The 19,068-nt window shown below is 32.7% G+C and overlaps 1 long non-coding RNA gene across 1 annotated transcript in view; it reads right to left on the reverse strand.

The window, feature by feature from the left end:
* Positions 1-17,601, reverse strand: part of LOC309647487 — a 29,788-nt gene extending 12,187 nt beyond the window's left edge. Inside the window, exons 1-2 of the long non-coding RNA XR_014256077.1 lie at positions 17,473-17,601; positions 180-17,348 (exon numbers count right to left, since the gene is read on the reverse strand). This is a non-coding gene — a long non-coding RNA (uncharacterized lncRNA). The remainder of the gene's footprint in view (positions 1-179; positions 17,349-17,472) is intronic.
* Positions 17,602-19,068: the final 1,467 nt, after the last annotated feature.

Below are 19,068 nucleotides of genomic sequence, written 5' to 3' on the forward strand. Positions count from 1 at the left end.
CTGCAACAAGAGAGGCCGCGACGGTGAGAGGCCCGCGCACCGCGATGAAGAGTGGCCCCCGCTTGCCGCAACTAGAGAAAGCCCTCGCACAGAAACGAAGACCCAACACAGCCAAAAATAAATAAATAATAAATTAATTAATTTAAAAAAAAAAAAAAAAAAAATAATAGTAATTTAACTTGAATTGCTTTTGAAAGCAATACAAAGTCATTCTTTTCTCATAATTGCTTGATTATAGATTTCAAATTTGTCTTTGTGTATAATTATAATCTCTCGAGTTTCCTTCACAAATGAAATAGCAGATGGATTCTGTAAAGCCTGTGTTATATACAGTTGAATAATTTACACTATCAAGTATCTATTTTTCCAGCTAATCAAGGTTTTAAATAGTGAACAAAACTAATATTTCAATGGTAAAATAAAACCTTGTGTTATTGCTATGAGAATGGAAACCATGTAATAATGTTCAGAATGTGACTTTTGGTACTAGAATGCTTGGGTTTTATTATACTAAGTGAAGTAAGTCAGACAGAGAAAGACAAATATCATATGATATCACTTTTATGTGAAATCTAAAAAAAAAAAAAGATACAAATGAACTTATACACAAAACAGAAATAGACCCCCAGACATAGAAAACAAACTTATGGTTACCAAAAGGGAAAGAGAGGGGGAGGAGTAAATTAGGAATTTGGGATTAACATATACACAATACTATATACAAAATGGATAATCAACAGGGACCTACTGTTTAGAACAGGGGACTATACTCAATATTTTGTAATAACCTGTGAGGGAAAAGAATCTGGAAAAAATAGATATATATATGTGTGTATAACTGAATCACTTTACTGTACACTTGAAAACTAACACAACATTATAAATAAACTATACTTCAATTTTAAAAAGGCAAAAAATAAACAGAAAAACAAAGCAACGAAAAAAAATGAAAACAAAAGTAATACTTGCTCCACAATTTACTAGGTGTGGGACTGTGAGAAAGCATTTCATTTAATTGTACCTCAGTTTCTTCATCAAAATGTACTTTATATTGCATCTGAAGCAGTTAGCATATTACTTAGCATGTAGTGTGCATTCATTAAGCATTATTATTTATCTATTCCATTCCCACAGAGAGGTTTGGAGAGGGGTTAGGCCAAATAATTCGTGAGTTGCCTAGCTTTATTTTTCCTGTTGCCAAAAATAAGATGATAGGTCCAGTGGGATACTGAGCTGACTTCTACTGGGAGAACCGATTGTGAAATTTTCAGGAATTTGGGGAGTTGGTTGGTGTTATGTTGGTCGCTTAAAATTGGCTATGATAGGAGTATTTAACCAATCATTCCCAAAAGGCAGTTGCTAAACATTTACCAGGATGATACTGAAGTTAGCTCTGTTATCCAAATCAGTAGTTTTCTCCTGCTCTGATCTAAAGGATCTTTAGATTGGTTATAGAAAATATTACATTCATTTAAAAAAAAAGAATTTGGAAATTTGGCAGTTTTCTTCCATTTATAGAAACAATTTTCTATACTGTTAAATGTTTGTTTACCTATAACAGGTAAACAGACTGGTTGGAACCAGTTTTTACTGGTTTTACTACAGTACAACTGGAGTAAAATATTTACTCCAAGTTATTCATCCAAGAGAAATGAAGGCATCTGTCCACAAAAAGAATTGTTCAAGAATTCCCTAGCAACATTATTCATTATGGCCAAAAACAGAGTTCTTTTAAAAGGAGAGTATATTAAAAAATTGTTTTATACTCATACAAATGAATACTACACAATAATAAAAAGAAATGAATCACTGATGCTTAAAACAAAGTGAAAGAATCTAACAGAATTAGAGTTGATTGAAAGAAGCCAGACAAAAAAATGTGTAGCATATGACTTTATTTATATAAAGATTAAGACCAGACAAAAGTAATCTATAATGAGAGAAATTAGAACTGTTGTTGCTTTTGGTGGGTTGGAGTGGTGGTGGTGGTGGTTGAGCAGAAGGAGAATGATATAAATTTCTGGGGTGACAGAAACATTCTATATCTTAAAATGGTTGTTGGTTACATGGATACACACATTTATCATATGTTATCAAATGTACACTAAAGATCTGTACATTTGTACATTTTATTCTATACAAATTTTATCTCAATAAAGAATAAAGCAATATATTTCAATAGAAATACTGATTAACAATAGAAATGGGTGATGACAAAATTTGACAATTATAAAATGAAGTTTGGGGGAATATATAACACATACATAGAAAAAAGAAAGAACAAGGTAACAATTAAGTGTACAATTCATCTAATCCTTCTTTCAGTCACTGTAATTTTTTAAATTGTGTGATCTTGTGTAACTTACTTAACCTTATAAATATTCTGGTTTCTAATCTTCTAAAATTGGTTTAAATATAATATTTACCTCATAAGGTAGTTTGCTGGTAAATGAAACAATTCATCAAAAGAATTTAAGGTGCTTGTTTTTTAGTAAATGCTTAATAAATTATTTTAGAGCTGTTTTTATTATTAAGATATAAATATAAAACTCAAAGAAAATACGTCCTGAATTTCCATCTCCAGCTCATGAAAATGCCAGGAAGAATGGAGCAGGTAAAATGAACTAATAGATTAAATTTCCCTTGAGATGAATACTTATAATCTTCTGATTGAAACAATCCAGTAAATGTCAAATAAGAAAGAGGAAGCAAGCCTAATCAATCTTGCTGCAGTTTTAATTTTCAATTAAAAAGAGAAAGTATTATGCAAAAAAAAAAAAGGAGAGTGATACGGTAGCTTTCAAATAGGTGAGAGACAGATTGTCATCTTCCTTCTAACCAGCAATAATGTATATTCTAGAAAACAATGGATCAGTGCCTTCTAATGCACATGGAAAATAATTTTAAAGCTTGACTTCAATGTAGGAATAGAATAAAAATTTACAGTCATGCAAGTGTTCAGAAATTTACTTCTGACACATTTTCCTTTTCTAGGAAAAATTTTTTTTTACCATTTTATACTGAGCATTAGTAGTAAACAATGAAGATGAGATGGAGGTTAATTTATTTCACTGTATATTTCTCTATACTTCTAAAAAAAACATTTTTACTATGACTACATACTACTTTTATAATTACAAATAGATATTTAGAAAGGTTAAATGAAGGTATCATATATTATTAAATATCATCTCTTTTCATCTGTTTTCCTAAATTAAGTATGTAGTATAATTTATCCCTTGTGCCTTGAGGAACATGAATTATGATTCATGTTGCCACTATATTTTACATTCATATTTTTATAGAGGTAAAGTTAACATATTGATAAATTGCATTGTTCTTAGATGGTCTGTTTTATATGTACTGACTGTTGTATACAACCCTGTAGCTATCACATTCAATAAGATATAGAAAATTTCTATCACCCTCCAAAACTCCTTTATGTTTCCTATATCCTACCCCTCCATACCTCACTCCCTGCAGCCCCTGATCTGACTTCTATCACTAAAGACGAGTTTTGTCTGTTACTTCAGTTTCATATATCTTACACGTTTGACTCTTGAACAAAGGGAGGGGGTTAGGGAAGCCAAAACACCAGGAGGTCGAAAATCTGCATATAACTTTATAGTTGGCCCTCCATATCCACCACCCCCGTTCTGCATCTGTGAATTCAACCAACTTTGGATCCTATAGTACAGAAATACATATTTATTGGAAAAATTCCATGTATAAGTGGACCCATGCAGTTCAAATCTTTGTTGTTCAAAGTTCAACTATATATAATATTTATTCCTTTGTGTCTGATTTCTTAGGCTGTATTTTTAATAAAATACTTGTCCATGTTGTTTTGAGTACCGATAGTTTATTCTCTTTTATGGCTAAGTAGTAATCCATCATTTGAGTATATCACAAGTTGTTATCCGATTTGTCCATTTCTCTGTTAATGAACATTAGGGTTGTTTCAAGTTTTTGTCTATTATGAATAAGAATGGTCTAAAAATGCTTGTGTGAGTATTTTTGAGAACATATGTTTTCATTGCTTTTTGGGTAAATGTGTAAGAATGGAATTTCTGGCTTATAATATATATATAGATCTCTGGCTCGTAAGATACATATTTATGTACATATGTATATGTGTATATATATATGTATTTTACAAGCCATATATAGATAGAAAACTGTATGTTTATGCAACAACATATGTTATTTTGTTATACTGTTAAGAAATGCCAAACAGTTCTTCAAAATGTTTGTACCACTTACCACTCCCACCAGCAGTGTGTGAGTTCCAGTTGCTCCACAACTTCACCAACCCTCTCTGTTAGACTTTTTAACTCTATGCATTCTAGTGGGTGGAAAATGGTAGGTCATTGTGATTTCAATTAGCATTATCCTGATGATCAAAGATGTTGAGCACTTTTTCATGCATTTATCAGTCATTTGTATGTCTTGCTTGGTGGTGTTTCAGTTCAAGTTTATGCCCATATTTATTGCATATTTTTGCTTATATTTTTTCCTGTTGATTTGTAAGAGTCTTTTATGTATTATAGATATATATTCAGAATATGAGACATTTGTCAGATATATGTAAGGCAAATTGTTTCTATTTTTCTTTTCTGTGGCTTGTATCCTCCTTTTCCTAGCAGTATTTTTTAGTTAACTGAAATTTTAATTTGGGTGAATTTCAATTTTTATTTTTTCCTTATATCAGTCCTTTTTGTGACTTGTCTAATAAATCTTTGTCTACCTAGCAAAGATGTATTTCTTAAACTTCTGGATTTCAGGTGGAAATATTTTACCATCCTAAATATTTTTCACTTCTCAATGATTGTCCACATCCACCTTTTCATTCAAAGAATGGGATACAACAAATTGAAATAATCAATGAAAGCACCTTTCTACTAGAAGTTGCTAAATAAGTGTGGTTTCTCCAAAAGATTATTAAAATTCCAAAGCAACTTCACAATGTTTTAGTAGGTTATGTTTTTGTGGAGGACATTATATTTGAAATATTTCCTTCAGAAAAGGAGAGAAGAAACATTACATTTTAAGGCAAATTTTATACAAACCATTTTATGTGGATATAAAACCCCAAATACACATTTGGTTGGCTGGGAAACCCTTTCAGCTTCACACGCTAATGATGTAATTAAAAGTTACAGAAATTTTAATCTGTAAAGTATTTTAAGGCTATGATTATACAAATGCAAACTCATGTCTATTTTGCAGAATACATAGAGTAGCTACAGATGGATTTAAATTCATACTAAAATAGGAAAGCACAAACCTTCTTGGCAATGCTGTTTTTTTTTCCCTAAGAACAAAAGAGATTTGGTTATGTATAGTCAAAAGCAATTTTACAAGAAAACATCCCACAATTTCAAAGTGGCGCTTAATTGTGTAACACAAGTAAAACAACATTTTAATTCTTAATTGGAAGTGGCATTGCTCTTTAGCACATCTTAATACTTTCATCTGCTGGCCAGATGATGTAAAAAGATTTTTAAAAAGTAATTGGTGCCCCTAAACCAAAGAAAATCCTTGTCCAAATGCTTATCTTTCCTGAAATTCAAAACTCTGAAAGCAAAATATCATTCTTTTATGCTTTTATCATATGTATTTTTAATATATATAAACCCACACACTGTATATAAGCTTACTATATTTTAAAATATATATGAATAAACAGAACACTGATGGATGATCATGCTTTATTGTTCTGCCCCTGATTTCTGAAAAACAACCAAGGAATTTGTCATTTCAAGGTCAGGATTATTAAACTACTATTTTTTTCCCAAAATGAACTAAAATCTGTAATGACTGATGTGCCTGAAGTTGTCTCATAAGGCTCCCAAGTGGGATGTGTGATCCTTGGTTTCTCTTTTTATTTGATCCTGAAATTCAGAGTCTTAATTTTTTTCTTTTCACTTTACCTGTAATAATTGCTTTTTACAGTTACTTATTAAAAATTTCTAAGTGTAGGTATTTAGAAATCTAAGCAGATTCAAGATCTTATATGTGTTCAATAAACCATTTCAGGCTTTCCAAAGCTTGGATTATTAATAGTGATAGTCCTTGATCAAGGACTTCTATGTGATGCCCAATAAGAGTAGAGAAAGCAAAGGCAGTTGCTGAAATGACATTTTTGTTTGTGAGCTGGTTGAAATCATTAAGTTTTTAAATCTCTTATATTGTACCCAGAATGTTCATATTCTGAGACGTGGCCCAGAGATACCACATAACCTTGTATAATTTACTCTTGGCTCTGGAAGTATCAGTTTTTATATCTTTTAACCTTTGAGTATGAAATGCTCAATTTTTAAAAGTATTTTCAGAAGCACCATATTTAACCAGTTTTGCACTCCCCAGAGCAAAAAAGAATGTCAGCAATCACCTTAATTTTGAGGCGGGTATATCATGTAGCCTAGTGTGTAAATTACTTGGTTAGAATGTTGTCATAGTTACACTAGAAATAAGAATTTGTACCAGAAACATAGACCAATTATTAACTTTATATTATCAAATAATACAATACTAAAGGTGATATGGCAAGATTTAGTTTTTTTGCCAGGTTCAAAAAATATATTCCACATATCTTGATTTTAGTTACTTATTTTGCCACATCTCATTCTTTTTCATCTCCTAGAGCATAATGGGGAAATAGGAGACACTATATAAGGTGAACACACATGCAAGGACAAAGCAAAGAGTGCCTAGGGAAATTAGGGAAGACTTCTGAGAACCCTGGGTTATGACCAGAAGGACAATAGGCTTTTTCCAGGTGGACAATGCAGTTATAATTATTCTTTATACTCTCCCTTCCAGCTGTTTTGTTTGTGAGTTTTGTTTAACATGTTGATTCTTATACTTGTAATAATTTTTCCTCCTTGTATACTGCACATTGGGGAAAACTGTTACTGCAACAATTCCACACTGGTTACTTCAGATGCCCAAAGGGTGTAAGGGTGAAGAATTTGTGGAGGCTTTTCTTCCATGACACAGGAAAGTTTATTCCTATAAACTTTCTCAAATTCCATTTGTCAAAACACCTCTTTCTCTCTTATAGTTGTTAAATCTCTAATGAGCATTTATTATACATGAAACGATATAAGGGAATAATCATCTTTCATGTGCTTTTTTGTAAGCAAGTTGTTCTAATTAATCTTATGTCTAAAAAATAGCTTCTTATATTCTTTCTACAACTATAAACATATAGAAAAAAATTCCTGGAAATATCAACTCAAGAATTTTCCTGAGGCATATTAGTAAGTATCATCATCCCATCACTTATATTTTTGCACTTACTCAGCTTCTAGTGTAATCTGATTTAATTCTTCTTCAGACTTAATTATCATCTCTTTTTTCAATGGTTAAGTTATGTATTAAGATTTGTGAAATTCTAATGGACTGCACAGAAAGAGAACTGTTATATATTTCACGTTAAGACTAGAAAAAAAAAAACATTTACTGAATCTAATATGGAGAAAAAGTGATGTGAAATATTTGTTTTAATGTATTTTAAATATCACCTTTCCATAAGATGTGACTCAATTTCAGCAAATCATGTTCATCGAAAAAGCAATGTGAGATTTAAAAGCTGGAGTTAGACTATTAAATTGTAGTAATTTATGTGTTATATTTCATGTGCTTTCTTGTAAGCAAGTTGAATCACAGAGCATATAAAGTTATTTTTAACCAACTGACAAAGAATCTAGAATTTAAAGTAGAAGAAAGAATTTTTACTTAATGAATTTGCTATTAAGATTGCTGTGTTTTCTAAGGAAGGTGTTATACCTAATCATCTGATTTACATGCTAATTTTGCAGACAAGATGCATGTTTTTGCAAATTGTCTGTAGAACAGAAACTAAGAAAAACTTTAAACTGAAAAAAATTTCCATTTTGAATCTTATGGTATTTAATATAATAATTACTTGATTGCATGGAATGCAATTCACCTTCTGAAATATATGACTTGGTTTGAGCATCCAACGACTAAGGGTTTAGTTAAGAGTACAGATGAACTTATTTTTTAATGTATTAGTTGACTCTCCATTTCTGTTGGCTTAGCTTTCCCCTGACAATGTTGAACTTTATCTGAGCCAAATGTTCCTGGAAAATAGCAACAGTTAAGAAACACCCTTCCACAGCCCCTACCTATTTTGTGTTCTAGGAAATGGCTTACTGCAAAGAACTACCCCAATGTGACTTAGATAAGGTTCATGGATGACTCTCCTGTTTATATATGACAAGGCTAGACACAGATCTTTCAAATGCCTATTCTTTGGCTCATAAATAAATAGCTACACTCTCACTGACTAATATGGACAAAATGCCTGGTAAACTGAATTGACCCAAATTTTGTCAGTTTTCCCCAAGCCTCTGAACTTTGATCCCTCCTCTGTGATTCCCTCCTGAGAATCAGCTGACTTCGAAAACACATTCCTGATCAACTGTCTGACCACAACACTTGCTTGTCTCATGACCCCACAATGGGTTCTTTCTAGTCTTGTTTACTCATCCCTATAAGTAAAATTCATTTCTGCCTGATCTTTGGGAGGCTTATAGATCTCAAAATTTCAGAGTATTTCTCTTGTCATAGTCCCCCTTCCCCTTTTAGTCGGGACTAAATAGTCTTTTTTTTCCTTACCTAAGTCTGGATTTGGTTTTAATTGATAATCCCCTTCTTAAATTGTGATCGTATTTTGACTTAACATTAAGAAAAATGGTTACAGACAATAATTCATGCAAACTCATATGCATAAATTAGAAATAGAATTAGAATCACTCTCAAATTTTGAAAGTTTAACCTATGTATTTTTAGGAAGAAGGATAATCAGAATAATATAATCTTCATTTTAATTCTGACCTAGGTTTCAAAACACTCAATTATATCCAATTTACTATTATAATTATATGAAAAAGTGATCATAAAACTTTTTATGAGAAAAAGTCTCATAAAATTGAAGTAGAAAAGGAAGCAAACTCTATACGTTTATTTTGCATGTTAGGGTAGAATTCTGGTTTAAATGTGTGTATTGGGAAAGCTAACTTGCTTTTGAGGGGAAAGCTTTAACTGTAGTCAGAAGCCCATCTGTGTATAGGGTGTGACAAGTCAGGAAAGAAGACAGGAAGCCATCAAGTATACAGTTTATTATATTATATCCCAAGTACCTAGCCCAAAACATGACACATAGTGTATACTAATTCAATATTTACAGAATAAATTTGTAATATCTCTTTGATACAAGCATACTTTACTTATTATTTTACTTCACTCAAAAAACATGATGTCAGTTCTTAGAATAAGATCGACAAAAGGGAAAACAAGCATATTTATTTACTGAAGAGAGGAAAAGGGATGTTAGGGAAATGGGAAAATCACAGGTATGTCTATATCACTCATCTTCAAGTCCAATAAACAACTCTAAATTTTATGTTTGGTCATCTTGAGATGAAGTCTTACATGACATTATGTATTTTTCTGGTCATTTATATTTTTATTTTGAATTTACAAACTGAAGTTATTGCATAATTTACTGAATGAATAAGCTGATGTTATGATGGTGTTTTGTGAATTAGTAAATGATTAAAAATTTCAATCCAATATGAATAACAATTTCAAAATTAGAGTCAAAATCAATTTGTTGAGAACCACAATCTGGACCCTTAAAAAATTCCCCCAAAATGTAGGATGATAAGGTTATTGTCATCTGTAGCACTGGACACTGTTGGTGTCCTCCCCGTCTCAATTTGTACCCTTTATTTGCATTTCCAAATTATAAAAAGTAGATAACTTTTATGATATTGTTTATTTATGGAAATTTATTATGAATGTTATGCACATACTTATCCTACAAAAGACCTGTCCTTCTAACCCTCTTCTTATTCCCTCCCACACTGTACTATGTTGATAGCATTGCCTCAAAATTCATTTCCATTGGGAACCTCAGAATGTTAGGAAATAGGGTCTTTGCATAAGTAATCAAGTTCCATGAGATCATACTGAATTAGGGTGAGCCCTAAATTTAATGTGACTGTTGTCTTTATAAGAACAGGGACATTTGGATATAGAAACACAGACATGCATCAGGAAAATCAAGGGTTGCCAGCAACAACCAGAAGCTAGAACAGACAAGGAAGCATTCTTTTCTTGAGATTTAGGAGGGAACATGACACCTTGATTTGGAGTTCTAGTCTCCAGAGCTGCTAGGGAATAAATATCTGTTGTTTTAAGCCACCCAATTTGTCGTACTTTGCAATGGCAGCCATTGGAAACTAACATAACCCATACAGAAAAGAACCCTTATGTAGGGTGTTTGGGAAAGGGATTTTGTAAAGATGAGTAAAACGAGAGAGCTCTAGGAACTCTCATCCCTCACAGAGTGTCATATGCTTCTAAGGGCTGACAGTGAGTGTTTTTTGGCTGTGAAGGATGGCCTTCTGTTGATTAATTCCTTCTGTTAAAAGGGAATAGAACTACTGCATCACTCACAATTCCACTCCTGGGTATATATCTGAAGGTAACAAAAACAGTAATTTGAAAAGGTACATACACCCCAATGTTCATAACTGCATTATTTACAGTAGCCAAGATATGTAAACAACTTAACTGTCCATCAACAGTTGAATGGATAAAGAAGATGTGATATATATACATATATATATATATATATATATATATATATATATATGTATATATACACACACATACACCTATACATATAATGGAATACTGCTCAGTTATAAAAAAGAAGAAAATTTTGCTATTTGCAGCACCATGGATGCACTTCGAGGGCATTATGCTAAATGAAATAAGTCAGACAGAGAAAGACAAATACTTCATGATATCAATTATATGGTGGAAACTAAAAAATACAATAAACTAGTGAATATAACAAAAAAGAAGTAGACTCACAGATATAGTGAACAAACTAATGATTACCAGTGGGGGGAGAGGTAATAGAGAAGTGCATGGAGTGAGAGGCACATACTATTGGGTGTAAGACAGGCTCAGGGATGCATTGTACAACACAGGGAATACAACCAATATTTTGCAATAACTGTAAATGGAAAGTAACCTTTCAAAATTGTATACAAATGAAAAAAGGGAACCGGCTTTCCTGTTGTTTAATAAAGTCTGATTTAGATAAGGTAAAAATAGTTGCTGTAACATATCCAATGATATGTTATAATGACTTAAAAATTATGAAAACAATATTTCTTACTGTCACTGTCCAAAGCAGTTGGTCCTAATTGGAAGCCAATTCTCCTCCAATCCCAGGTTCCTTCTCTTGTTTTGCTCCATCTTCATCAACACATAGCTTCAAAATCAACACGGAAGAGGAAAGAATGATAGTGTGGGAAGTTTTTAGCAGGTCAGATCTGAAAGTGATATACATCTTTAGTAACTATATTCCATAACCAGATCTCAGATTGCATTGCTACATCTGGGGATCCAGTAAGGGCCCAGGAGAATTTTAGTCCATATCTTATACCCAGGAAGTAAAGAAAGTAGGTTTGGTGAAGGGTTAGCTATCTCTGCCACAGGGTCAAATCATTTCAGTAAACAATCGCTGAGTAATTATGATTGGCCAGGAACCTGTGTGGTCAGTCTACAACTGAGGAGCTCTTAGGGAATTGTCTGTAATTCATAATTCATAATAATTTAAGAAAAGTTTAAATGAATCATTACATTAAATATTAAACATAAGATTGATATTATATTACATTTTCTATTAGCGTTTTATTTTAAAATTATAATTTATTTCATTGGCATATTCTTGATATTTAGTTATTCCATTTTTATTTATTTCTAAACGTTTTTCAATTCTCTACATATAAACTTTCTGAAATTTTTAAAATAAAAGTCACCCTAGTACAGATACGGGAGAGAGGTTAAGCAATATTTAAATGTATACTCCTGACTCATAATCACACCAGTCATATTAATCTGTGATAAAAATTGGAAAGCAGAAGTAAAGGGAATAGGGGATTTTGAATCTCTGAGAGAGCTAAATGAAAGAACCTCAATGTCAGCTGTGACATTGAAAACATTGTTTATAAAAGTTACTCTAGATACTATTAAAGAAAGCATCCTTCTGCAGTATCTGGTGATTTTAGCATAAGATTGAATAGTCTTGAACATCAGAAGTATCCTTTTTTTTTTTTTTTTTTGGTTAGGGGGGAATACTTTTTGTCCTAATGATGGGATGTAATGATGGACATAGTAATTGTGGACTAAATCATCTCTTGGTTTATGAAAGTTAAGGGTGTTGACAATGTTCCCAGTAATTCATACTCTTCCATTTTAGCTTATAGGGCTTTGGAGAGGTGTGCTTCCCTCTTCAGCTGAGCCAGGACCAACACGTGCTGAGAAGGGAGCACCAGCAATATTTGGACATAAAATTTGGAAAAAGAACTGCACTCATCTGGGTCACAATACAGAGTGACACTATTATCATTTCAATCTTTTATACTTAAATTGAGCTTAATATAGAGACTACAGAGTTTATTTTCAGTGTTTTGATCAATGGACTTATTTTTGGCTGTCCTGGTACAAAAATGCCTAGAATAAAATATGTGTGTGTGTGTGTGTGTCCCTCTCTCTCTGGAAATTGTCTTTCCACCCCTTTTTGTTCAAAAAGTTATATTTTATAAGAAAGTGAAAGCTGAAGCCTTTATTGTTGCATATTAGTATCATACTTAAAATAGAAAGTAAAACATCTTTTAATAAAGTTATAATTGAAGGCTGAGTTAAATTTGTGATTAAAAATGAAACCACCCTGAAGTAAATGATAGTTATACACACAAAAAATTAAAAAAAAAAACAGTATGTCTAAGAAATAGGTAGTATGGTGGTTTAAAAAAATGTTTTTACTATCCTATTTTAGGCTAATTATTAGCTGTCAAAGCCTATCCTAACTGATGCTGAAATTTGGTATCATGATGTGAACATACAAGTGGCACAGTCTAAAACTGAAATTGCCTAAGTAGAAGTAGTTTGAGAGACGATGGGAATCACAATAATCCTAAGTAGGGAAGTTCCATTCTTGTTATTTGTTATCAAACAGGTGGACAAAATGTTCTTTGTTGTACTTTACAGTATAAATTTAACATGATTGTACATTTTGAAATCTGAGAGAGAAAATTCTGGTTGCTAGAGTGGGTTGTTAGCTTTTTCCCTTCTTATAGTTTCAGTAATATCCTGTAATAAAGATACAGACTTGAAACTGACTCATCGGAAAGAAAAGGCATACTTATTGCCTCTGACCAGTCTCTAAGGATGGCTGAGAGTGTAATAACCTGGAGGCTTGTTGGGATGAAAAAGCTAAACTACTTAACAAAAAGCTTGTCATTGTTAGCAGAGTTAAGGAATCCAGAACTAAAATTGGCAATAAGATTGAGATATGAGAGAAGTCTGATTCCCACAGGCCCTTTCCATGAATCTCCTGTTATAAAATACCAGGCAGACATAGGAGACAGTTATTTTTATGGTGTAAGTGCAGATAGCATGTGCTGACTAACTACACCTTCCCATTCATTGTCTCAAATTGTCCAAAGCAGCTGCCTCAGTGGAGGCCATTAAACTGAGGGCTAGGGAAGTGAGCATATAACTGAGAATTGTTGCTATGAAACAGATACTCCAAGTTCCAGCTCTAGAATCAAGGAATGTGGCTCAACATGCTATCTGGTTTCCAGGTAGTTACCTTCTAGTGTCTGGGATTAAGAGAGTATGATTGGTTTCCCATTTAGCAATTCCAACACAACTTTCACATTTGCTATCCTCACACACAATGAAGACACATGTAAACAAACCTGCAGGAAGTAAGATGATAAAGAGAGTCAGCACCCAGAATATACATCCTTTCCAATTCCCATCTCAGATGTGGGCATGGATACCACTGAATAAGGGACTCCTTTCAGAAGCCAGAATCAAGAGGCCTGGGGAGTGAGGTAGAAGTAATGGGCGAAGGAGCCCCTTCCAGAAAGACAAAACAAAGCAAATAAAAAAACCAAAACAAAACTAGGAATCATCCCACTATCAGGGTGAACATTTCACACTCTTCTTTGGAATAGGACAAGAACTATGAAGCAATAACTACATTACTTTGTTTCCAATTACTTCCTCTCTCCAATTACTTTTTACTGTTGTATTTTTTTACCTTCCTTTTTATGTTGTATTAATTGACGGTAATTAACATTTATCCAAAGGTCTCCAGGTCACATGGAGAAACAGCCTAAGTTGACTTGACCACTCCTTACCTGGAGAGGGAGATGTATGCAGAGACAAGAGGAGGGAATTAATGATTTTTGTATTGTCAGGAATATTTTTGGAAACATATGTATGGGAAGGATGATATATATGGATGTCAGTTCTAAAATATTTTCAGAAATATTAAATCATAACTCTCTTGTAAATATAAACAAATATTTCAAAAAATGTATTTCACACATCAATTAATTAGGGAAACAGTAAGTCATTAATATAGGTCCAAAGAACATTTCAGATATTTATAGGCAATTAAATAAAGGAATATTAACACAAGATTGCTGAGTTTAATATAAAACTGGCCAATGTTCTACAGTCAAAACCATAATCTTTGCTTTTGCCATGAGACAAGTTATGTACATCCCATTGCACAAAATTTACAACTTAGCATGGCTCTTTTACTAAATCTGGGACCTGAGATCAATAGTAAATAGTGAGTTGAAAAAGTACATTTCTAGCTTTTAATATTGTACAATTTATTTGCCATTTATACCTCAATAATTGGGGGGTGGGGAACAAAAGTACACATTCTCCTAAGACTTAGGTAGGGATCCCTGTATGATGTTGAAAAAACAGGCCACCTTTTTTTTTTTTTTTTTTTTTGTCTTTATTTCCAGGTTTTAGGTGATTTTATAATCATTAGGTAGATCAAGGATTTTTTATTTTTAGCTAAATTACACTATTCTATCTTTGTTTTAAAAATGATATCCTTATTTTCCTTATGGGAGTCAACCTTTATCCACTTTCTATCCATGTGGCTTCAGGGACTGAATCAACCACCAGGAGCAGGGTAGACATAAAACTAAGAGAAAAAGAGCTTTACTTTCCTTCAGCCAAGTGACTTTTTCAGGAGTATGGAAAGAGCTGGATTCAATAGTCCATCCACAAGAGGTGTAGTTATTATTATTAGTCCTGGAATTTTGAGTTTTGAGAATTTCTGCAAGCATATTGTTACCAAGACCGATGACCCTATCTAATAATAGAGTTAACTCAAGGAAGTGGATCTGAGAATTGTTGGACTAAAACTTCTGGTGAGATTATTGGAGCCTCGTCGAAACCCACATCTGAATTCAGAAATATCCAGACTTTGCAGTTATGTGAAATAAAATATTTCCTTAGTTTTCAATCAAAGTAAACTGGCTTTTCTTTTAATTAGTATTAAAAACTTTCTTAGAATGGATACGTGGAAATTCTACTTTCTGATCTTTGTGTTTTAGGGAATATCTTAATTTTGTCTTGACTGAATTGAGAATTTAGAAACATCCTCTGGTCAAAATTGTTCTTTCTAAATTTCAAAGACATTTATACTTGGTCTGAAAATCCAGGGAGATGTCTAATTCAAACTTAATTGTTACTTCAGTGTAGAAAACCTGTTTTTAAAAATCTAGATGCCATTTCCCTCTATTTTTCTCTCTCAAAATTCTGAAATAAGGTTCTCAATAATGAGTTGTTTACACTCATCCTGCTTGGCTTTCTGTATGCCATTTGAAATTAAAAACTTGTGTCTTCCTTCAGTTTGGAGAAATTCTTGATTAAAAAAAATATTTTTTTTCTGGTTTTGGTCTCACTTTCAAGTCATGTATTTTAATTTCTGGTTTGATTCTCTCTTGTTTTTTCTTTCTTTTTGACCATGCAATATATTCTGGGAAATGTCTCCAAATTCACAGCTGAAATCACTCTATCAACTACTTCATTCTTTTTTAGGATGATGGTTAAGTATTTTTGTGTTCCCTTAAACTGCATTTTCTTTTCCAACCATATGCTCCTGATGGACCACTCACCTTATTTCTCCCGATACAAGATTTAGCCCATACAACAACCTCTGTATAAAATGCTCTTCCTCCTGTTTTTACATAGTTAATTCCTACTTATCCATCATATTTCAAATACTGTACCACATACTCAAGGGATTTTTTCTTAATTCTAAGGATGTTTTTCTGTTATTAAATCTGTTACTTTATGTTCATTGCATGTATAACTCTTTCTAAATGTGTTTATGTGATTATTTAATGAATTTTCTTCAACTAACTTTGTACTTTAGAAGAAAAATGACATGTCTGATAACAGACCATTGTGATACCAGTGTGGACTGTTATAAATATATGTGGAATGAATGAATTAATGAATGGGGAAGAAAGTTCCTTTTTTATTCCAGCCTCTTGTACAGTTCTTCTTCTCTTTTTCTTAAAATAAGTATTCCTTAGGGATCTCAGTCATTATTACGGTAGTGATTAAATTCATAAGCCCCCAGCCCCCAAACACCATTAATGGAATGCTTGTATTTTTATTTTTTAATTCTCAGGTCTTTGCTTAGTAGCTAATGCAATAATTTTATCTGGATTTTCTTTGTATCCCAAACTGTTATCACAGTATTATCCTTGTTAGCATTTTAAATTTCTCTCTCTTTCCTCTGAGCATGGTATGTCTGACTCCATCTTTCCATGACTGCTGCAAGGAATTCTTCATTGGGCATTCTCAAAGTAGCTTTAGCATCGTACAATCAAATTTCAATCTGAGAACAAGCTCTTGATCATCTGCTATGACACTTAAAGTAGCACACCTCATTTGTAGAATGTGCACCTACCATTCACATTTCTGAATTCTGACTGCATCTTGAAATTATCATGTGCATTTTTTGATTCCATGTATCTTTTGATGTAGTGTATATCTCACTTAAGCCTCTCAGCAGCGAGGAATCTGAAATACAGAGAATTTAAGCAAACTTCTCAAAATCCCTCAGTTAATAAGTGACTGAGCTAGCTTACTCATGCAAGTTTCTTTAGATTGGAAATCTATTTTAAAATCAAAATTTGTCTGTGTAACTCACTTCCCTGATTAAATTATTCAGTTGCTCTCTATCACCAAAAGATTAAGTCTAAATTCTTCAGCATGATACATAAGTCTTTCCATGAATTGGCCCCTTTTTATTGCTCCTTTTTCATTTCTTGCTATTTTACATCACAAACTTCTTACAAAGTGCTTCACACAATATATCATTTCACAGTTCTATTCTTTTATTCATACAGGTTCTTTTGACAGAAATGCTGGCTCCATATTTTCTTTAACCTTTATGTTCTCTTTCTTCAGGTCTCGGCTCATTTCTGCTCTTGATGCTTTCTAAGAATACCAGGTGGTTTAAGTGTTCCTCTTCTGTGCTCTACAGCACTCTGAATATTTGCCATCTTATGTATACAGTATTACACAGAAATCAGAGATATTTTGTTTCTATCTCTTCCACCAGAATGTAAACTACCCAAGGAGAGCAGCTTTATTTTTATCATTTCAGCATTACTATTTCACCATGCCTGTAATGTATTCAATGTAAAATTTTAAAAAATGTATATTGAACTAAATTCTTTCATAAAACCTGAATCACGGAAAAGAAGACTGGATCTGTCTAGGGGATTATATTTAGCATGAGGATAGTTAATTTATATTTTAATCAGATGTTGAGGGGTCCTACTGGAGGAGGTCCTAGTTTCAATGTTTTTTTGAGAAAACCATCTATTTTAAAGTGACATAATACTGATGATGATAAATTTTACTAAACGCTTAGTTGTTCCAAGCTAAGCTTGGTAATAATTATTTCTTATAACAGCCATGCCACAGAGGCACAATGAATATTTCAGTTATCAAGGGAGGAAGTGGAAGAACAAAATTGTTAAGAAAATCAGAAAACGATGAACCTTTAATAAATGATGACAACGAAGATCAAAGTACTGCAGTCTGATCCCACACACTGTGAACATAAACACAGAGCTTTGGTGTCAGAATTTACAGTTTAGTGTTCTAGCTAGATTAACTTTAATGGAGATTTATAGCAGAAGGACAATGACTTGGAGAAGTCAGATAAGAACTCCCAGTGTTTTTGTTTTGTTTTGTTTTGTTTTCTTGTCATAAAGGGATATTTATTGGGACTCGTACAAAAAGGGCAAGCTCAAGAAGGAACATGGCAGAATTACAAAATTATGAAAGCCACAGTCCAGGAAAACCTGGACCAAGGAAGCACTCTTTAAAAATCTTGAGGATGGTAGTCCTTTGTATAGCACATAATAAATTTACAGAACTTAATATTTGAGGATGGTAGTAGAAACAATGTTTTGTTTCTTTTTTTAAATGGCACAGTTAATACTTTGAATGTGCGAGACACACAAAGCTATTAACAAAGTTGAAATCAAACCCTGGAACAGATGGAATATCTGAGCATCCATATCCCTAAGATCAAGGCAAAGTTCAGATAAGTGCTCCCAGTGATCAAAGAAAAACTGAAATGAACAGTTCCAGAAGTTCTCAACTATACATTCCAAAATTATTACAACAGAAGACTGTATGCTTTCAGAGAATATTGAATGAATTGTTATAACAACATAACCACAAGAGGGCATTTTCATAGTCCAATGGAGCTCTTGTTAGAGTATGGACTTTTTTTTGGAAGTCAGTGGTAAGTAAGAATATTAGAAGTGATTGTGAGTCTCATTTATTATTTGGTTGCATAGCAACTGAACCTTCTTAGAATCAATAAATTTCCATTTTCTAAATCTTCGCTGGTTACAAAAGCTCTTACTATTAAGGCTGAAAATGCCTACTCTCCTGGAAGCTAAGGCATGAGCTCATAGTATTGGCTTGAGAAATCCAATACAGGAAACTAAATGTTTCAATTTGGTGATAGTGACAGAGGAAAAAAAGAGAATGTAGATTTTTTTTTTTTTTCTAATGGTAGTACACTTGCGTTTACAGGAAGTAATAGATATCATACCAGCTGTGAACTCTTGGCTGAAGTATCAGCTATAGAAGTGA

This window comes from Balaenoptera physalus, assembly GCF_965194825.1.
Source record: "Balaenoptera physalus genome assembly, chromosome: 18".
NCBI classification, from domain to species: Eukaryota; Metazoa; Chordata; class Mammalia; order Artiodactyla; family Balaenopteridae; genus Balaenoptera; species Balaenoptera physalus.